Raw genomic sequence first — 22,189 nt, 5'->3', positions numbered from 1 at the left:
AAACTTAGCAAAATAACTATGAAAGATCATGGAAATAGGCAGTAAGAAGAGATTTGAAAATTAAAAATTTAATTCTAGGTGTCAAGAGAGAAACCAGTTTTTCAAATGGAAAGTACATTTTTTAAAAAGTCAGTGGCCACTGTCATTGAAAACGTGAAATCTCACGTACAGCCTAGTCCTTTAGTGATGAAACGTTGAGAACAGAGCAGAGATAGTTTTACACTCAAGAGCACAGGGTTATTTTTAGTCTTGGGGCGACTTTTATTTCTGTCGATATAAGCTTGTTTTTTCCCCACCCTTAATGACTTATGGATTACAGTTTGTGCAAACATTAAACACGTTGATTTGCTGTACTTTACTGTTGAGTCAGATGTCTTGTTCTTTGCAATCTATTTTCAGCCTAAAATAATATCAACAATGGAAATGCAGAATCAAAATACTTAAAGCCCTGAAGGGAGAATCCATCTAAATAATGTCCCCATTTCTTAATTCTGAATATTGTGATTCATCCATCTTTTATATATAAAAGAAGGAAGTGGAGAAGGAGCTAGGAGCTGGGAATTGGAAAAGTCAATAGAGATAAAGAAAGACAAGAAAGGAGTGAATAATAAAATTATTAGAAGAAGGTTTTGGAATTGATTGCACTTGCTCAAATGTCTGGAAGCTTCCCAGGTAGCACTAGTGATAAAGAACCTGCCTGCAATGCAGGAGGCATAAGAGATTTAGATTCAATTCTTGGGTCAGGATGATCCCCTGGAGGAGGGCCTGGCAACCCACTCCAGTATTCTTGCCTGGAGAATCCCCCTGGACAGAGGAGCCTGGCGGGCTACAGTCCACAGAGTCGCAAAGAGCTGGACACCACTGAAGTGACTTAGCATGCATGTAAGTGTCAGGAGTGCCGTTTAACACAAAGAACCCCTTGCTCCTTGGCCCCTGCAGAATCTCTTGGTCATTTAAATAGAATCATACCTTTTAAATCAGTAGTGTGCAGATCCTTGCCCCTCGAAGTATAACCCTCTGACCAGCAGCATCAACTGGGATGTGTAAGAAAATCAGATTCTCAGGTTTCCACTCTCTCCCTAGGGCCAGAATCAGAATCTGTATTTTCAGGCAGATCTGCAGGTGATCATATGTTGCTAAGATTGAGAAGAGCAGCCATGCCTGGCCCAGCATCTACTGGCAGAGTGTGCATTTGTCCCTCTGTAACCAGAGACCACAAACAGAGAAACAGCGTGTGAAAAACAGAAGAAAAATCTCCCAGGATGAAAGCATAAATCAGAGGAAACATAAAATTCTCCACTTATGCCAAGTGCTTCCCGCTAGACTAAGACTTCCTGCGTCCCTAAGGTCACTCATTAGCTCTAACTTGAAAAAAACAAACCGTGCGGGATTCACTTGCCTTTTTCGGCTTCTCAACATCAAACGAAAACTTTCTCATAACTTTCACATTTAATAAATAATCTCAAATAGTGTGTTTCTCCTTGTCAGCTCAAGTCTTCAGGTAATAATATTTTAATATTTTGGTTTTCACTAAATTTTTTTCTCTAGGTTGCACCACTTCCAACTGTCTATTTCCATGTAGATGTGTGTATGCATGCTAAGTCGCTTCAGTCATGTCCAACTCTGGGCGACCCTGTGGACTGTAGCCCACCAGGCTCCTCTGCCCATGGGATTCTCCAGGCAAGACTATTGGAGTGGGTTGCCATGCCCTCCCCCAGGGGATCTTCCCAACCCAGGGATTGAACCCATGTCTATTGTGTCTCCTGCATTGGCGGGCAGTTCTTTATTACTAGAGCCACCTGGGAAGCCCCTTCCATGTAGATAGGTGCTTTATTTTCTTTCAAATTTTCATTTGTGTGTTGGTAATGTATGTGTTGTGTGACCAGGATACATAAACACACATGATACATAAGCACATTCATATGGATGCTTCATCCTCTTCATTACATGATGTAAGACTGTACAGTTTCTGTCATTCCTATGGAGGAGAAAAGTGAAAGTGAAAGCCGCTCAGTCATGTCCGACTCTTTGTGACCCCACGGACTCTACAGTCCATGAAATTCTTCAGGTCAGGGTACTGAAGTGGGTAGCCTTTCCCTTCTCCAGGGGATCTTCCCAACTCAGGGATCGAACCCAGGTCTCCCAAATTGCAGGAGGATTCTTTACCAGCTGAGCCACAAGGGAAACCCAAGAATACTGGAGTGGGTAACCTATCCCTTCTCCAGCAGATCTTCCCGACCCAGGAATCAAACCGGGGTCTCCTGCATTGCAGGTGGATTCTTTACCAACTGAGCTATCGGGGAAGCCCATGGAAGAGGAAGAAGGGTTATTTGTATAGGTTGAAAGCCCTGGAGACTTAGCACATCTCAGCAACAACAAAACCAACTGGAGTACCTGAGAGGGAGGAAGAAAAGGGGCATCTGCTTTTCAGCCAGTCGACTGCAAGGCGGGGCAAGTTATTAAAGAAGAAAGAAAACATATTTTCAAATTTTAGTACTGTGCTTTAGCCATGGCAGTTATAACATTTCTAGCTGTTGTTAACAAATGTCAAATATGACTGGAGAGAGAAAGAGAGGCTCTTCCCAAACTATGACATATAGGAATTAAATTTCTGTTATCCTTGTTTTTGTTGAGCAAATAATTCTCTGATGTGTGAACCGGAGAATACAGTACATGTTTGTATATATAAGGCTGCAGTGCTTACATTATCAATTTTTGTTTATAACTAGGCCCTTGGAAGTACTGTTGAGGAAAGGAATTGGTCTAAATTTGAAAAGCTTAAGACATTTCTGCGGGTACAATCAAAGAAACATACCGACTCCTAAAGAAATGTCCAGACATCTTTGCTTTGAAGGAAAGATAAACAGTGTTCTTACAAGGTGGGAAAAGTGTCAAAGAGATTCATGCTCACAGGCTCAGAGAAAAGAGATTGTTTAGATGTGCAGGCTTTGTTAACCATGAGCAAAGTGAAATGAGTTGGCATGACAACCTGCAAACATGCTCTAGCAAAATAGTAACAGTAAAAAAGTAAATAATTAAAAACAAAGGAAGGAAGATGAAAACAAATGAAACTAGCCTGTCAAATATAGATTGAAAAAATTACCTAAGATAAGATAAAAATGAGATAGAAATCTGAAGTCCTCCATGAGTACCCAATGTTATGCATTATGAAAGAAAATACATTATCTAAAGAAAAACCATGAATTCCATAGATGTGAACTCAATGATAAAACAACAGAAAAAAAATGCTCAGAGTTGAGGAGGCAAACTGAGAACTTTAACAAGACTCTTATAAATCTAACAGATAAATTGGAATCAAGAAAGACAGAACTACAGATGAGATCACTGGCATGAAGGAAATGCTTGAAATAATTGTGGCAAAAGCAGAAGGAAGATACAGAAATTAGAATAATTAGCAAAAAAATGATAGAAAGAAGGAAAAATAGGTATCTCTGAAGGGTGAAAACCAATGAATGGAAAGGAAAAATATTTTAAAACATATTGAAAGAAGAAAAGAATAAAAGTATCTGGGTCTGCAGATTGAATGGGTCCATCAAGTTGACATAAAACAGGATATCCAAACATAACCTGTTATCTAGCATTAAGGGAAAAAGAAGAATTCTACTGTCATCCAGATGATAAAATAAAATCAAGTTGCATAGAAAGGGAAAAACAAACAATACAGGCTTACCTCTGACATCTTCATAGAAATTGTGAGTGCCAGGAGATACTGGAGGATAATAAGTGATACCAATGAAAATATATCCACCAAGCTGCTGTAGGAGTATATTCTCAATGATATAATACCTATCTGCCTTCCTGGAAAAAAAAATTACTCAAGTGTGGATTTTGTGAAACCAAAATCAAAAACTCAAGAATGGGAATGTATGATAAAATTCTCACAGTGACACTGAATTAATTTAACTCTAGGACTAGGGCTTCCCAAGTGGCTCAGTGGTAGAGAATCTGCTGCTAAGCAGGAGACATGTGTTTGATCTCTGGGTCGGGAAGATCCCCTGGAGAAGAAAATGGCAACCCACTCCAGTATTCTTGCCTGGCAAAACCCATGGACAGAGGAGCCTGGCAGGGTACAGTCCATGGGGTTGCAAAGATTTGGACATGATTGAGCAACTGAACACACACACACATACACACACACTTAGTTATAGAACAGAAGGTAGGTATAGCATCATTCTTACTATTTTTGAGATATTTATATATACTTAAAAAAGTAGGAAAAGATGGGAAAGGCGATGGAAGTATAAGTAATAATTGCCCATAATTTTAAACCTGCGAGTCCAATTATGTTGTGAGAAATTGAAATATATGATTAAATAAATAAAATATATACTCATGTGTGTGTGCATATATACTATATCTTTAATTTTTTTTCCCCTAGCTATGTCTGGCAAGACGGTAGAAGCAATGGTATGAGTGTTTGGCATGTGTTTTTTTTTTTTTTTAAGAGCTTTTCTTGATGTGGACCATTTTTAAAATCTCTATTGAATTTTTACAGTTTTGTTTCTCTTTTACATTTTGTTTTTTTTGGCCACAAGCCATGTGGGATCTTATTTCCCTGGCCAGGAATTGAACTTGCACTCCCTGCATTGGAAGGTGAAGTCTTAACCATGGGTCCACTAGGGAAGTCCCATGGCATATGGTTTCTAAATGCTGTTTTCCATTAAGACAAATCAAGGAGAGAAGACTCATTTGAGTCTGGGACAGGGAACATATAGCTAAGCCTGAAACATTTTGTCCCAGAAATAAGAACGTGCTCAAAGAATGATAGTGACATAAAAAAGGACAAAGGATCTGGGCTGAAAGGGCTCCTATTGGCCACATTTGAAATAATTTCAATATTAAAATATATAATAAATAAATGAATAAAATAAAAATCCATGAGTTTATTTTAATATAAATAAGTAAATACATACATACATAGATGGGATGGGAAAGCTCTCTTTTACAATAAAATGACAGCTAATATAGAAATAATCAATGGGTGCTAAAAACTGCTGTGTAAGAGTATGATAAGAAAATGGATCAAATTTCATCAATTTCAGAACAACCTGATGTCATGTGATTCTTTTTTTTTTTTTTTTTGGAGTATAGTTGTTTTACAATGTTTTCATTTCTACTGTACAGCAAAGTGAATCGGCTATACATATGCATGTATCTCCTCTTTTTTGAATTTTCTTCCCATTATGTGCTTCTTGCTATAACGTGTTGAAAACATCACTTCCCTGACATTTCTGCTAAGAATGTATAACCTGAGTCTAATACTAAGGAAATGTGAGGCAAATCCAAGCTGGGAGACAGTCTATAAAATAATTTGCTGTACCCTTAAAAATTTTAAGATGTATAAAGACAAAGATTGAGGAAATGTTCCAAATTAAAGGAATCTATAGAAAAAGAACACTGAATGCAATGGGTGACTATGGACTGGATCCTGAACTACAGAAATAGTAGCTCTAAAGGACATTAGTGGGACAATTTAAAAATGTGAATGTGAACTGTGGATTAGATAATAATATTGTTCGATGTTAAATTTCATAATTTTTAGAACTGTAGGGAAGTGATATAAGAAAATATCCTTGCTCTTAGGAAGCGCACACTGTGTACTGCTAAAGGGCACATTGACTCCAACTCACTCTCAGTGAGTCAGAGAAAAAGTCATATGCCTATACAGAGATTGGTAGATGGAAATCGGTAAACTGGGGTAGAGGGTATATAGGTTTTGTTTGCAGTATTCTTACAGTCTTTCTGTGAGTTTGAAATTGTGCTGAAATAAAAAGTGTTGTTGTTCAGTCGTGGCCAACTCTTTGTGACCTCATGGACTGCAGCATGCCAGGCTTCCCTGTCCCTCACCATCTACTGGAGTTTGCCCAAATTCATGTCCATTGAATTGGTAATGCCATCCAACCACCTCATCCTCTGTCATTCTCTTCTTACAAACACCTAATAATGACTCATATCTCTATTATAGCCCTTCCACCTTTGCACAGCTATTTCTGTACTACATCTCTCTGAGTAGAAACAGGAATCTTCCAAGTTTTTCACCGATTGGCGAATTCCAATACATATATGTCTCATTCATATATTTATAAATTACACACACGCACACACACCCAATACTTCTAACACTTCATTGAAATACCACAGGTCTCTGTCCTTGTTCACCTTTGCTAGTTACACTCACTCTTTCTGATCATCTCATCTACTCATGTCTTTAAATGTTGTCTACTTGTCAATAACAAATGGAGTTTAAAGAATAAAAACACTCTAGCATTTCACCAACAAAGTCCAATGACATCTCTCTCTTTGACTGAAATATATATTCTTTAATAAGAAAGTATTACTAACATAGATGATGATAGATTCATTGAATAATATCAAGAAAGAAATCAAAGTTGAAGTTTATTGAAAAACCAAAAGACTTGATAATTTCCAGGATAAAGATATAAAGAATCTACTCAGATTAGAAAGAAAAAAATTATTTTCTCAGTAAGCGAAAACTGCCAGTAATTATCTTACCAGTTCAATAACTGCTGGCTAAACTGGCCTGTGGGACTACTTTTTCACCGTAGAACTATGGGGAATACTCATTGACATTTGTAATCTCAAATAAGGATGCGGGGATTAATAAATTCAACAATGTGTTGATTAAAATGAAGGAAATTTCAGGGGACAATTTTTTGTGAAGATGGATCTATTCAAGTATGGTTTTTTATTGCTTAGTGGTCATATAGTGATGAAAAATACAGTATTCATATTTGAAACAGACAAATCCTCACACAAAAGCAATGCTTGAGAAGTATTCAAATAAGTAATTCTTGAACACTTGATAAAACAGAGGAATGGGTAGTAGGGAAGTCAATTCACATGATATCGTTTAATGGCGGCTTCTTCCACATTGATGAGGTTAGGATCCTTGGTGTGATTCATTCAAATCGGTAAACGTTTGTTAGGTACTCATTTTGTTAAGCTTCTTGACTGCCAGTAAAATATCATTGCATTTATTTTTTGTAGCCACCTGAGAAGTTGTGTAAGTCCAAGTTATTAAGAATGGAGGAGAGAGATTTATGATGATTAAAGAAGACATATGTGTAATTATGTTTGCTTGCTTGTCTCTAAAGGTAAACACATTTTAATAATTTCAAAAATTGGGGTAAATAAGGGAATGTTTACCTTTTGAAAACCAGATTTGTAGATATACATATGTATGTATGTGTGCAGATGTAGATAGTTGCATGGACGAATGGATAGACCATCTGGGTGGATGTACTACAACTGTTGATCCTTAATAATAGAATTTGTGACAGTTAAGATGGTAGAAACATTAAATTTTACATTATATTCATCTTCATTATTTTTTGTTCAGTTTGGTCACTTAGTCATGTCTGACTCTTTGGGACCCCATGGACTGCAGCCTTCCAGGCTTTCCTGTCCATCACCAACTCCCGTAGCTTATTCAAAGTCATGTCCATCTAGTTGGTGATGCCATCCAACCATCTCATCCTCTGTCATCCCCTTCTCCTCCTGCCTTCAATCCTTCCCAGCATCAGGGTCCTTTCCAATGAGTCAGTTCTTCTCATCAGGTGGACAAAGTGTTGGAGATTCAGCTTCAGCATCAGTCCTTCCAATGAATATTCAGGACTGATTTCCTTTAGGATTGACTGGTTTGATCTCCTTGCAGTCCAAGGGACCCTCAAGAGTCTTCTCCAATACCACAGTTCAAAAGCATCAATTCTTTTATGCTCAGCTTTCCTAATAGCCCAACTCTCACATCCATACATGACTAATGAAAAAATCATAGCTTTGACTATACAGACCTTTGTTGGGAAGGTAATGTCTCTGCTTTTTAATATGCTGTCTAGTTTTGTCATGGCTTTTCTTTCAAGGAGCAAGTGTCTTTGTTGGCCTTGAATCTTGAGGTCCAATGTCAAAGAATTGATGGGCACTTTGTTTTTATAATTTTCTGAACCATGCTCATGTATCTAGGGACTTGTCAAGGACTACAACACAGGGAGGAGCCTTCTCTATTTATTTCCAACACTCTGTCTTGTAAATGTGGATTCATTCTTTCCTTGTTAAAAGTGACAGTGTCAGGAAGCAACTCTATACTTCTGAGAAAAATCTGTTTTTCTGTATAAATTCAGTGGTTTGGGGACCCCAAAGAAGCTTAATATTTAAAAAATATTAAGCACTAGGTGGTTCAACATTTTGTATCTGATGACTTTTCCCATAAGAAAATCCTAACAGTCCTCCTATTATGCCCTAAAAAATAAAATGTTTCCCCACTGTCTATGTTTTTATTCTGGAAAATCTTAAAAAAAATCATAATTGTGGTTACCAGTGCAGTTGTTTCTTCAATAACTGGCTGTTTTAGTATTTTTATGATGCAACAGATCTTTAGTCCTCATAGATGAATAAACCTTAAACAAATATAAAACATATGGGAGATAATTATCTCAGAGGATAGTCCAACTTCACATGTGAAATAACCCCTGATGTACTCAAACTAAATCCACTCATGTTTTAAATAGGAGAAAACTAAGCCCCAGTGAAGTCAATTGTTTTGTCCAAGGTTGGAAACCTAATTAATTGTGGCTGATATCTCCTGTCTGTACCTGAGAATGTTTGCTTCCTGTGCTATGCTCATCCTTCCTTTTGTCCAGCTTAGTAAGGAACTTTGCCATATAATAAAGGATATTTTCATCTAAAAAAAAAATCTAAGAAAAAAAAAAGGATTTTTTTCATCTAAGAAAAAAAATGGATTGAGATTCTACTCAATTTGGTGTTATTAATATTGATTCTGTTATGGTTAATGCATTGAACAATAAGGCCTGTGCTTATTTTGAAATAATCAAAATAGCTCAGGGCACCCATCAAAACTAATATCTTTATATTTTATAGCAAAAATGTGTATGTGAATACATTACTTTTTATGGGATACCAGATACTGGTCTCTCAGGTGGTTAAGAATGCACCTGCAATGCAGGAGACCTGGGTTTGATCCCTGGGTTTGGAAGAGCCCCTGGAGAAAGGAAGGCTACCTACAACAGTATTCTTGCCTAAAGAATTCCATGGACGGAGGAGCCTGGTGGGTTATAATCCATGCGGTTTCAAAATTGTACACAACTGAGTGACTAACACTACTATTACCAAACACTGTATACTTGCTGTCTGTTACTGTCTTAAAATGAAGTGTAATTTTTATTGTTCGACATCATTTTTTAATACAATAAACTATGGAACTAAAAGGATTATTACATCCCAAATGGTTCAGTTGATCTGACCCTTGTATATGTATTTGAATACCTTGTCCAAGTTGTATAAAATTTTTTTTTTCAATCTTGACTCACTTTAAGAGCCAGTTACTTTAAAACCAATGACCTCATTTTTGATAATATCATCATCTGAAAGGCAGGTTTAATGCAAACCTCTAGGTAGGATGGTGTATATCCAGGTTTGTCTGTAAGAGCCCTAGTTTTTATCTGCTATCCCACTGTAATTAATCAGTGCCTCTTTTTAATCTAAAAGAGTCAAGTTTTGGATAGTGAACTATATGGTTATCCTACCTGTAGTAGGTGCAAAATATGTTAGAGAAGGAATTCCCTCCTCCAACTTTAAGACAAATCTCAGCATTTTTTTTTCCTGTTTGAGCTGTCTGCCCCTTTCTGTTTTCAGTGTCTCAAGAGTTTTGCCTCTTCCCTTCCTAGACTCATTGAAGCTGATTTGTCTTTCAAACTGCATTGTACTCAAAACTCAGTATTTGACTTGATTGAACTAGGATATCTGCCAAGTTGACTTTCATTTTGGTTTCAACCGGCTATCCTTCTATAGAGTGTGAATAAATCTTTCAGGCTTAAAATGATTACATTATCAAGAGGAATTTGATGAAGGGTTTGTGCTTTTGCAGGGAGCAAAACATACAGTTTCATAGACACAATGCACATATAATTCTTTGTGTGTTGTATGCCGTGCTTATTCACTCACTGACTTCCTGAAGCTCTTTGAGCTGTAGCCCCCAGGCTCTGCTGTCCATGGGATTTTTCAGGCAAGAATACTGGAGTGGGTTGCCATTTCATTCTCTAGGGGATATTCCTGAACCAGGGGTTGAACCCATGTCTCCTGTATTGCAGGCAGGTTCTTTACCCTGTTGAGCTATTGGGGAAGCCCATTGTTTGTGTTGAATTTCAAATCTGAACATGCTTATAACTGAAAAATCTTAACAGTCTGCCTAAGTAAGGAATCTTCTAAGATTCTGCCAAAGTATATTCCAGTCTCTTCAATCCTAGTCACCAAAGTTTAAAAAGGTGTCCAAAATCTATGATCTCCTAAAAGGGATGGACAATTCAGCATAAAACATATGATATTGTAGCCATGGGAACATGAGTTCAAATTCTGCTATCACTCTTTTAAGTTTGGTGCCTCGGCTTCTTAATCAGCAAATGGATAGACTTTATTAAAAATGTTTTTTATATAATAAGGATTTACATTTTCATGCACATCTAACACTGCATACATTTTTCTGCAATGATTTTATGGACATTTTGGAAGTAAGTTTGTCTATCCTATATCTTCCTACCTATGGAACAATTTCAATATCTTTTGAGATCATCTCTGTCTTTCAGTCCCTCCAGACCATCACAATGTCTTACAGTGGTATAGTAGCATCCTCTTAAGTCGTCCTTTAGATCACTTGTTCCTAAATTCTTTTTCTACTTAGCAGTCTAAAACCAAAATAGCCAATGTTTAAAATCCTTTAGTAGCGACCCACAACCTTCAGGATAAAGCCTAGGTTCCTGACTCTGGCTTTTGCCTATATTTCTTTCTGCATATTTTACCCATTCGGAGAAGGCAATGGCACCCCACTCCAGTACTCTTGCCTGGAAAATCCCATGGATGGAGGAGCCTGGTAGACTGCAGTCCATGGGGTCACTGAGAGTCGGACATGACTGAGCGACTTCACTTTCACTTTTCACTTTCATGTATTGGAGAAGGAAATGGCAACCCACTCCAGTGTTCTTGCCTGGAGAATCCCAGGGACGGGGGAGCTTGGTGGGCTGCTGTCTATGGGGTCACACAGAGTCAGACACGACTGAAGTGACTTAGCATAGCATAGCATAGCATTTTACCCATTACGGTATGTTATTCATTCTACCTTCCAGCTCTGTAGAACTACTTGAAGTGGCCCAACTCTATCCTTATCTCCTGCCTGAAATGTTAGTCCTTTTCCTTTCCTGATGCACTCAAAGTATTTCTTGGTTGCACCTCCTCAAGGAAACCTTTGGTCATGTCCCTTCTTATAGTGTCACATGTGTGCCTGCTCAGTCGCTCAGTCATGTGCAACTCTCTGAGACTCCATGGACTGTAACCCACCAGATTCCTCTCCCTATGGGATTTTCCAGGCATGAATACTGGAGTGGGTTTCCATCTCCTTCTCCAGGGGATCTTCCTAACTCAGGGGTCAAACCAGCATCTCCTGTATTGGCAGGTGGATTATTTTTTAACTACCGAGCCATGAGGGAAGCCCTCCATTGTGTTCTCCTATAACTCAGTGTTGATTTCCCAATAGTCAGTAGACTTCTTTCACCTCCAAGATTCCCTATGTTGGATTTTGTATTTTTCTTTATACTCAAACATTGCACATTATATGAACTTAATAAATACAGGCTTCAATAAACTGAAGAAAATAAAGAAGTAAAGAAAGGAAGAGAGACCTTATTTCCCTAGGGAATTCTGTATTCTGGATACGGAAATATTATCATACCATGATATAACAGGGGATTATTATAGAGACCTCATCAGTTCAGTCCAGTTCAGTTACTCAGTCATGTCCGACTTTGTGACCCCACGGACTGCAGCATGCCAGGCTTCCCTGTCCATCATCAACTCCCGGAGCTTGCTCAAACTCATATCCAATGAGTCGGTGATGCCATCCAACCATCTCATCCTCTGTCATCCCCTTCTCCTCCCTCCTTCAATCTTTCACAGCATCAGGGTCTTTTCCAATGAGTCAGTTCTTCGCATCAGGTGGACAAAGTATTGGAGCTTCAACTTTAGCATCAGTCCTTCCAATGAATATTCAGGACTGATTTCCTTTAGGATGGACTGGTTGCATCTCCTTGCAGTCCAAGGGACTCTCAAGAGTCTTCTCTAACACCACAGTTCAAAAGTATCAATTCTTCGACACTCAGCTTTCTTTATGGTCCAACTCTCACATTCATACATGACTACAGGAAAAACCATAGCTTTGACTAGAAGGGCCTTTGTCAGAAAAGAACTGTCTCTGCTTTTTAATATGCTGTCTAGGTTTGTCATGGCTTTTCTTCCAAGGAGCAAGTGTCTTTTCATTTCATGACTGGAATCACCATTTGCAGTGATTTTGGAGCCCAAGAAAATAAAGTCTGTCACTGTTTGCATTGTTTCCCCATCTATTTGCCATGAAGTGATGGGACCAGATGTCAAGATATTTGTTTTCTGAATGTTGAGCTTTAAGCCAGCTTTTTCACTCTCCTCTTTCACTTTCATCAAGAGGCTCTTTAGTTCTTCTTCACTTTCTGCTGTAAGGGTGGTGTCTGCATATCTGAGGTTATTGATGTTTCTCCTGGCAATCTTGATTCCAGCTTGTGCTTCATCCAGTCCAGCATTTCGCATAATGTACTCTCCAGGTAGGTTAAATAAGCAGGGTGACAATATACAGCCTTGAGGTACTCCTTTCCCAATTTGGAACCAGTCCATTGTTCCATGTCTGGTTCTAACTGTTGCTTCTTGACCTGCATACAGATTTCTCAGGAGGCAGGTAAGATGGTCTGGTATTCCCATCTGTTGAAGAATTTTTTACAGTTTGTTGTGATCCATACAGTCAAAGGCTTTGGCATTGTCAATAAAGCAGAAGTACATTTTTTTTTTTTGGAACACTCTTGCTTTTTCTATGATCCAACTGATGTTGGCCATTTGATCTCTGGTTCCTCTGCCTTTTCTAAATCCAGCTTGAACATCTGGAAGTTCTTGGTTCTAATACTGTTGAAGCCTGGCTTGGAGGATTTTGAGCACTACTTTGCTAGCATGTGAGATGAGTGCAATTTTGTGGTAGTTTGAACATTCTTTGGCATTCCCTTTCTTTGGGATTGGAATGAAAACTGACCTTTTCCAGTCCTGTGGCCACTGCTAAGTTTCCAAATTTGCTGGCGTATTGAGTGCAGCACTTTCACAGCATCATCTTTTAGGATTTGAAACAGTTCAGCTGGAATTCCATCACCTGCACTAGCTTTGTTCGTAGTGATGTTTCCTAAGGCCGACTTGACTTCAGACTCCAGGATGAGAGACCTCATGACTTAGCATAAAACTTTGTTGATAGGAAGCAATAAAAAATATTTGTAGCTTTGATTTATTGACTAAATAAGTGGCACCTATGTATTTAGATTAATATTTTATCTTAGTCCATAAGAAAATGGCATTTTTTTCCAACAGTTATTTTATATGATGCTATTTTCCATTTAGTGGCAACAGTGTTCTGGCAAGGGATTTTCTCTACATCATTGTGTCCTAGGGGACAACTGCTGTGGTGTGTGCTTGGGAAAAATCATTTTCTTCCTAACAAGGAATCCCCCTGTGTTTGCCCACCATCACATTAGCATGTTTCTTTTTTAAAGAAATTTTTTTATGTGGACCATTTTCTAAAATTTGTTATTGAATCTGTTACAATATTACTTCTTATTTATTTATTTAACTTCTTTTTTATGTGTTTTTTTTTTTTTTTTTGGAGCAGAGCCATGAGGCATGTGGGATCTAGGTCCCCAGTCAGGAATTGAACCCACACCCCTTACATTGGAAGGCAAAGTCTTAACCACTGGCCCATCAGGGAAGTTTCCCTTTCAGTACCTTTCTGATGTGACTGGACCCAGCATGTGTTGAGCCAGTCTCATCGTCCCACAGTGCATCTGAGCCCCAGGACCCAGAGGCTGACTCACTAGAACAGGTATTTAGGAAGCAGTAGGAGAGGAGATGGAGGCAATCCAATTCACAGCTCACTGGAGAGCTCTGAATCAGTGTGGAGGAAGACTGAGATGGTGATGAGATTATCTGTGAGCTCACCTCTCTAAAATTACTTAGTCTTCCCCCTTTTCATTTAGAAAACATGTGTTGTGAATGCAAAGATTTAGCTTCTTCTCCTAAAGAGTTGGCAGCTGAGAGCAGTTTCTCGAAACCACCTGGAAAGGATGGAATTTGTTGTCGGATATCTGCTGTTTAAATAAAGGCAGTTACTGTAGAGTTTAGGAAACAAAGGAAATATCCGGAAGCTCTCAGGACCTTCTAGCAAATATAATCCCATACCTAGTCTGGTGCATGTATCCATAAAGGATATTCTGACAAGTCAGAGGTATACTCTGGCCTTTGTGTTAAGAAAATTTAAGGGCTTAGAGTCCCCTTGTGTAGGAACAGTTACATACCTAGAGCCCAACAGGGGCTCTTTATTTCTGGGATGCCTAGCTGCTGAGCCACGAGGAGATTTTCAGGGTTCCATCAGTTGTAAAGGTGGGTTAGTCTTTGCCCTCATGCTTGTGGGCTTAGGTTAGTTGCTTGTTGAATGAAGAGTAGTAACCCAGGCGGGACTATAAAGTGAAGTCACTCAGTCGTGTCTGACTCTTTGCGACCCCATGGCCTGTAGCCTACCAGGCTCCTCTGTCCATGGGATTTTCCAAGCAATAGTCCTGGAGTGGATTGCCATTTTATAGTCGACACTGTTCTGAACACAGGGGATGATGAGGTTTAAAAGAGCCTAAATCTTATCTTTCTGATCTTATTTGTAACTTCTGATACATTTCTGATAATATTTTATAATTAGTTTATAAAACTTATTCTATTTGTTTTAAATCAGACAATAATTGCTTCACAAATATTGTTTGTTTCTGCCAGACAGCAACTCGAATCAATCATAGCTATATACATGTATATATATACACATAACTATATATGTGTATATATATCCCCTCCCTCTTGAACCTTCTTCCCACCCATCTAGGTCATACAGAGCACCAGTCTGTGTTCCCTGCATTATATAGCAGGTTATTCTAGAAGAGATACAGTGAACATATTTAAACTAATTGAATTAATGAATAACTAAAAAAGAACCAAAGATAATTTTGGGTAGTGGTAAGTGCTGTGAAGAAAAACCAAAGTAGAGAAACAAGGTAGAGAGAGTGTGTGTATGTGGTCGGGAGGATGGTTAACCAGACTAGTCAGGATATTCTTTTTCTGGAGAGGAAGCATTTAAAATGAGCTCTGAATGCTGAGAAGAGAATAGTTCTGTGAAGATATGAGGAAGGCACTTTCTAGACAAATGGAACAGCATTTAGGAAAGTAGGAAAGATAAATGGAGGCAAAATGATGGAAAGCCTAGGAGGCTGTGGCTAGGCATTTGGATTTATACCAAGGGCCATGGGAAATCATTGTAGGGATGAAGCAGAGAATGAAGGGAAATTTTTGGACAGTGTGAACCAGGGGAAAATGGGAAACCCTTGTAGGGATGAAGCGAGGAATAATGGCAAATGACTGAACAGTGAACCAGAGGATAATGCGAAACTGAAAGGAATGAAGGAGAGAGATGGTGGGAACCCGTTGGATGATATAAAGCAGGAGATGATGGAAACCAACAGAGGAGATGAAGAGTGGAATGGTGACTCTGGCTGCTGTGAGGAGACTGGACTGTGAACAGAGAAGGCAACATAGCAAGCAGGAGCTTGAACTAGTTTAAGAGAGTTGATGCTTGAGATTTTTATATGCGTCAGTCTCCTGGGACAGTTAAAAATGTCCACCTATGAAAACTCTTCCCAAACACAAAATAATCTAACAGCTGTTCACGTGATCACTTCCCTTCCCTGCTATCACAAAACTGCTCTCTGGGATTCTTTAGTACAAACCTTCTTCTAATGTTACTGTAAACCTGAAAATTGAGAGGAGGAGACCAAGAGTTTGAGAATTCCGACGGCCTTGCCTATGTTAATACAGTCTGCCCTGGAGTTCACCTCTGCTCTAAGTGCTACTCCCATCAGTGGAATTCAACTCCATAGATTCCATCTTCATAACACAGTAATTCTTCCCCTCTAAACTTACCTAAGGACTCTGAAATTCAGAGCATGCCCAGAGTTGGGCAACCTGGAATATGTCCAAGGGACCTAAATATAAAGAGAGAGGATTTTTTAAAATGATTGTATACCACTGTGTTATTTTAGATAGTGCTAAATTTCACATATTGACAGCAATTGCTTCCCTCTCAATGGGGAGAAAGGAACAGGGTTATGAATTACAAAGTAAGTTTGAGGGCCAATTTCCTGTTGCTTGCACTGGTCACCAAAATTGCTGGTTCTTTCTTTGCTTACCCTATTTTGAGAGACTTTGGTTCCTGAAATCAGTACCTATAATCTATTGTCTGTGACTCAACCCACTTCTGTTCTAAACAACCTGTGGGTACATGACTTCTCTCTACACCTTTTTTTTCCCCTGAGTCTACTCAACAGCCCTGAATCACCCTGACGTCAGTCATTCCATCTGAATCTCTGTGCCTCCTCACAGCCTACTTCTCCTTTAAGGTTTTACTCACACTTCCTTCCTGCCCCTTCTAACATCCAAAAGGCCAAATGTTCAAATAAAGAGTAAAAGCTTAAGAAGTAAAGGAAAAATATGGAAAAATTTTAGTAAACCCAAGGAATACACATCTGTGTGTCAAACTCTTGTCATATTTGACATATTAGTGTTAGGTATAAATGTAGATTAGATGTTAATGTCTGTGGGGTTTTCATTTTCTTAGAGCTCAATCAAGCAAGATTAATTAAGAACAAAAGGAAAATAGGATCTACCATTGTGTCAAGAAGCACAGAGTATGTTTTACAAGATTTCTCTCTCAACATTTACGTGTTCTGAATATCAACTGTTTATTTGTCAGGGTTGGAAGATTTATATGGTATGTGTTAATTACTCAACACTTTGGAAAATGTTTTTAAAAATCTAATCCAATTTTCATTTTTAAAATATACTTTTGCAATTATTTGTCCACAATTACATTGCTTTCTGCCAAAGACCAGGACAAGCATAGATAAATGGAATCTTAAAAGTAGACAAGCAATATCAAAACCAAACAGTGAATTTCTGAGATAAGGAATGAGTAAAAGTTTGAAAATGGTCTTTAATGGTCTGAGAATTTAGTTAATTGTGTCTTTGAGTCATAGCATGTAAAGTTGATTTGACATTAATATTTTAAGGAGTCATATCAAATAGAAAGATCAGTAGTGACCAGAGCAATTTTAGCCTGGGCCACTTCATATTTTGGCTTATCGGACCCTAGGATGGGTGTTTTTGAGAGTGAATGACTCAATGGGTAGAATGTAAGTAAATGTTGGGCACATGGTTGATGTATGGGAATGAAGAAAAACATAAGTTATAGAAAATTGGCCTTACTTCCCATCTAAACCCTTTGATTTTATTTGAAAATTATGCACTTCTCTGAAAAAGCTATTGCTTGTCAGTTATTATATTCCACAAGGGATGGATGAGGTAGCTTTATAAATATTCAATTAATATTTGTTTAATAAGTGAATGAATTATTTCAAAAGGAAACTTTTTTAAAAATTATAATAAAGAAATCATCCCTTCAGTTCAAGAAAAATAATTTCTCATATATAAGTAGGAAAAGTGATGTGACAGATACCAAATAAAAATTATTGTGATGTTTATCTTATATTTAACAAAATATATAAAAAGTCATAGTCAAGAATCGCAGACTTCCCTGGTGGTCCAGTGGTTAAGAATTCATCTTCCAGTGTAGATGTGTTGGTTTGATCCCTGGTGGGGGAGGTAAGATCCTGTATGCCTCATGGCTAAAAACATAAAAAAAGAAGCAGTATTGTAACAAATTCAATAAAGACTTTAAAAATGGTCCCCATCAAAAAAATATTTTTAAAAAGTGATCAAAAAATAAACTTGTATATATGGTGAAATTTTTTTTTTTTTACAATTTAGAAGCAGAGATTTTTGGTAATAATAATGTGTTTCTGATTCAAGAGCCAAGTAACTACTTACTCTAACAACTGTCATAGCTCCATCCTTTTCAGGAGTCCTCTGTAAGGACTAAAGGATATTCATAGCCCCTGAAAAATGGCAACTCCTGAGACATAAAAAATATTCTGGGAAATCAGCAGAGGAAAATATTATTTCCTAAATATAGAAGAAATTAGACATTAGAGAGAGAGATGTTCAATATTAAGGACTGTGAAGTGGAGGGAAATGCTTTTTTCTGAGAACAGGTGGTTCTGACATTGTATTACTTCTCGCTGCCAGCTCGTGTGGGTATTCTACAAGGATGCAGAGGAAAAAGGTAAACCATTTCCCCTCGGGTACAATAGCGTAATAGAAAAAGCCTTGAATTGGGAGTTGTGAAATCCAATAGCTTTTCTTAGCTGACACATATGAGCTTTGTGAGTGACTTTGCACAAATCGTATTTTCTCTAGGCATCACTTACATTATTTATAAAGTGAAGGCATTGGGCTAAATTATATTTAAGATCCTGATGTGCTTTCTCTGGTTCTCATTTTTAACCCCCGCCCTTTTTTTTTTTTTTGGTCTATTTCTAAATGCTCAAATACTACATTATTTAAGGTATATTTCCTGGCAGTTTTTTTTTTTTTTTTCTTCCCTCTCTGTCTCTTTCTTCAGTATATGGGATAGGAGGATACTGAGTAAGTCTGAGGGGAAGGAGGAAGAAGATTTGCTACAGGAAGGATTTCTATCCCCCTCTACAAGAAAACTTAATACAGCTACCACCGCTTTGAAAGGAATGGTTTATGTCCCAACAGCACTTTCCAGACAAGCTCTGTACTTTTTTTGCCAACAGAATTAACTTTAAACTGAAGTCAGTAGACAGTTAAACAAGAGTCGACACTGGAAACAGCTGTGAGTAGACCAGACCAGTTACTTATAAGGTACTGTTTTTTAACTCATAGAAATCTCCTTCAAGGTTCATTTCTTTCAGGCACAAGTATTCTGTGGTCATCTGACCTTTTTCTCCCACTTTGCCTCTATTCTGAGAGAAAACACACTCTTAGAATATCTTAGCTCTTGAGCGTTTCAGTATTGCTTTGGAGCTGTTGTTGGTTGAAGCTGCTAAGATCTTGTTTTGCTTTTAGGAAACTAAGAATTGTTGTTATTTTATATTGAATCTTAGTTTAGTTTTGTCCTTTGTTGACTCTTGTCATGGGTGGCTTTTATGTTTGATTGTTCAGGTTGAATAAAGCAGGATATGCTTTAATATTACAGAATGTACAGAAGGCTCTTGACTTGGGGAAGAGGGGCCGAGGTTGGTTAATCCATTGTCAGCTTGAAGTGCAGAACCTATAGAGTCAATCAGATAAGGAAACCAGCACAGGGCAAGCCCAGGCCCTTAAACTGTCTGGGTGAAGTCTCCCTGACCTCATCACAGCTTGGTGTATCTGACCTGGAAAACATGAGGTTTTAAACTGGAGTTTTATCTTTAGTTTGTTTCTATACTTGTTCATTTTAACCCTTCCTTCCCTTTATCCATATTTAGTTCTACAAATTCTGGTAAACTTTTCTTTTTTTTTAATTTTTGGATGAAGTTTATCTTATTAAGTTCATCCACCTTAAAGGGACAGCATTTCTAAGAGTGATATCTGCTATAAGAGTTCAAATCACTGAGCTCTGAAGGGGTTTTCAGAGCAGAAGAGGAGTAGCCCACCTGGCAGTGGAGTGGACAGATAAGACCCCATTTACCACTGTCATCTGAGATGTCCCTCTTGCCCCAGAGGCCTGGTTAGCTAATACTATATATAGTATTCACTGCTGGTCAGTAAACAAGTAACAGAGAACTACGGAGTTTTCTATCTATGGACTTTCCAGAAAAGGAAGCTTAAAAGTTTACTACTGAAAACTCCAAAAGTTTAGAGAGAATTTAGCCATTTTTTGGAGAGTTATCTTTCTAAAATCTATAATAATATGTATGTGCTCAGTTGTATCCAACTCTTTGCAGCCCCATGGACTGTAGCCTGCCAGGCTCCTCTGTTCATGGGATTTCCCAGGCAAGAATACTGGATTAGGTTGCCATTTCCTCCTCCAAGGGATCTTCCCAACTCAGGGGTAGAACCCAAGTCTCCTGCATTGGCTAGCGGATTCTTTACCACTGAGCCACCTGGGAAGCCTTAGATATTTTACTGTCTCTCTGGAGAGGACTAAATTCAAAGTTTTGTGAGTTTCTCAGTATTGTCATCATGAATACACATCATAGACTTATTCTATAACATAACAATACTTGCAGGGCCTGTTCTGTGGTGTGTAAGGCCATCCTTTTTACGTCATAAGGTCACATAATTACTGTGCTTTAAAAAATTGTATTATTTTTATGGGACTTTTTTTTCTTGTGTTCATCATCCATATGGAACTGTGATCTCTTTACCTGCTGGTGTGGACAATTTGTATTCCTCTACTAACTCTCTTCAGCTTCAACCATCTCTTTGTAATGATCATTTCATTTGTGCTGTGCATAAGAAAACCAGAAAACAAACAAGTTTATAAAAAAAAATATGGAAAGAATGAGAGGCTATAACTTTATCCGAAGACCCAAGAGAATCTTTTATGAGGAAAGTGCAGAGCCAAAGTGCACAGACATAGTGACATCTATTTTAGGTGCTAAGGAGGCTTTTGGTTTGTGTCCAAACTCTTAGTTGTGTTCTGTAGTAGAAGTTGCCATGGAAGTGGCTCTGGGATAACTACCTCATTCCTACATCAGATACAGAAAGTGCTGTTTGTTTTCCTTTTTACACAATTACCGGAGGCATGTGTCAAGGAATCAGTGACTAACCAATTTCAAGGGGGCTATAATATTAATTAGTATTAATCAAATATGGGCTTCCCAGGTGGCACAGTGGTAAAGAATCTGCCTGCCATGCAGGAGATAAGGAGATGAGAGTTTGATCCCTAGATTGGGAAGGTCCCCTGGAGAAGGAAATGGAAACCCACTCCAACATTCTAACCTGGAGAATTCCATGGACAGAGGGGCCTGGCAGGTTACAGTCCATCCATAGGGTCACAGTGAGTTGGACACAACTGAGCGTGCGTGAGTGGACAAGTACTAAGTACATTATTTTAGCCTCATTCACATATATGCTGTTCACATGCATGTGTGTCTGAGAAATAGCATAATACTGCTTGGTAGAAAAGAGAGAAAAGGAAAAATGATCATTGTCATCTAATCTATGCTTCTTCTGTGTGCTGATGAAACTTTAGGGAAAAAAAGAGGAAAGTAAGGCTAACTGTCTCCATTATATCTTGGTTTTTAAAATCTGCATCTTTCTCTTATTTACAGCTTTTTCTAAGCTGAAAATGCCATAAAACATTGAATATAGTAGCTGAATATATGTTTTCTTATCTTCCCACATTTTTTATGTAGTGAATTTCAGAGCAAAATGGATCACTGGTTTCTCAATGATCTTGATCATTAATTCTGTTTGACACAAGAAATAAATTAAAACTGGATATGTTAGATAATATGTGAAGCTATAGATTGAGTCCAGGGTAGTTCTACATTCCAGCTTTAATAAGAATCCACTGCTAATTCCTTGATCATAGAGCTTTATAAAGAATTACGCTGTGAGGTCTTTTGTATTGAAGGCTCTTTTCAAACTGAAACTATTTTAAAAAAAAAACAAACAGGTTTCACCTAGTCGCTGCGGAAATTGGTCCTAGGTGTAAAAGCATTTTGTGATATATATGACACGCTCTTTCTGTTTGAAACAATGAACTAGGGACTATCTTTTGTTTGCAACAGTGAATTTAGGGTCTGCATAAATGTAGAAACATTATCTAAAAAGTAGAAATTTTGCTTATTTTTGCCCCCTACTTTTAGTGAAATGACATGAGTCATTTTCAAATGGAAAGAATACTATGTTAATTCAGTGAAAGTTTTCTCTACTTGACTATCTCAGGTTAATTAAAATTTAATTTTCACATTCATACCTAATTAGAAAATTTGACGCATGATATATATTATCACTGAAAACTCAGTGTCATTAGGAATGCACACTTGGGAAGATTTCTATTTAGAAAATGACTCTTAAAATTAGTAAAGAAAGGAAAATTTGAAATAAATTAACGTGTGACAGTGTTCACTGATAA

The 22,189-nt window shown here is 37.9% G+C and overlaps 1 protein-coding gene across 11 annotated transcripts in view; it reads left to right on the top strand.

Moving 5' to 3' along the window:
* ARHGAP24 (Rho GTPase activating protein 24) overlaps window positions 1–22,189 on the top strand; it is a 552,828-nt gene that overhangs the window by 305,492 nt on the left and 225,147 nt on the right. Inside the window, exon 1 of one of the 11 annotated variants that reach the window (XM_006079371.4) lies at window positions 18,700–18,955. The exons of 9 other annotated variants lie outside the window; for them this stretch is intronic. The gene's annotated coding sequence lies outside the window, so the exon portion shown is untranslated. Of the gene's footprint in view, window positions 1–18,699; window positions 18,985–22,189 lie in introns of those variants that run through there. One more of the 11 variants, XM_025289776.3, reaches the window with a different exon arrangement.

Source organism: Bubalus bubalis, chromosome 7 (assembly GCF_019923935.1).
Source record: "Bubalus bubalis isolate 160015118507 breed Murrah chromosome 7, NDDB_SH_1, whole genome shotgun sequence".
Classification (NCBI taxonomy): domain Eukaryota; kingdom Metazoa; phylum Chordata; class Mammalia; order Artiodactyla; family Bovidae; genus Bubalus; species Bubalus bubalis.
The sequence above is the reverse complement of the archived record's forward strand: the minus strand, read 5'-3'. Positions and strand labels throughout refer to the sequence as shown.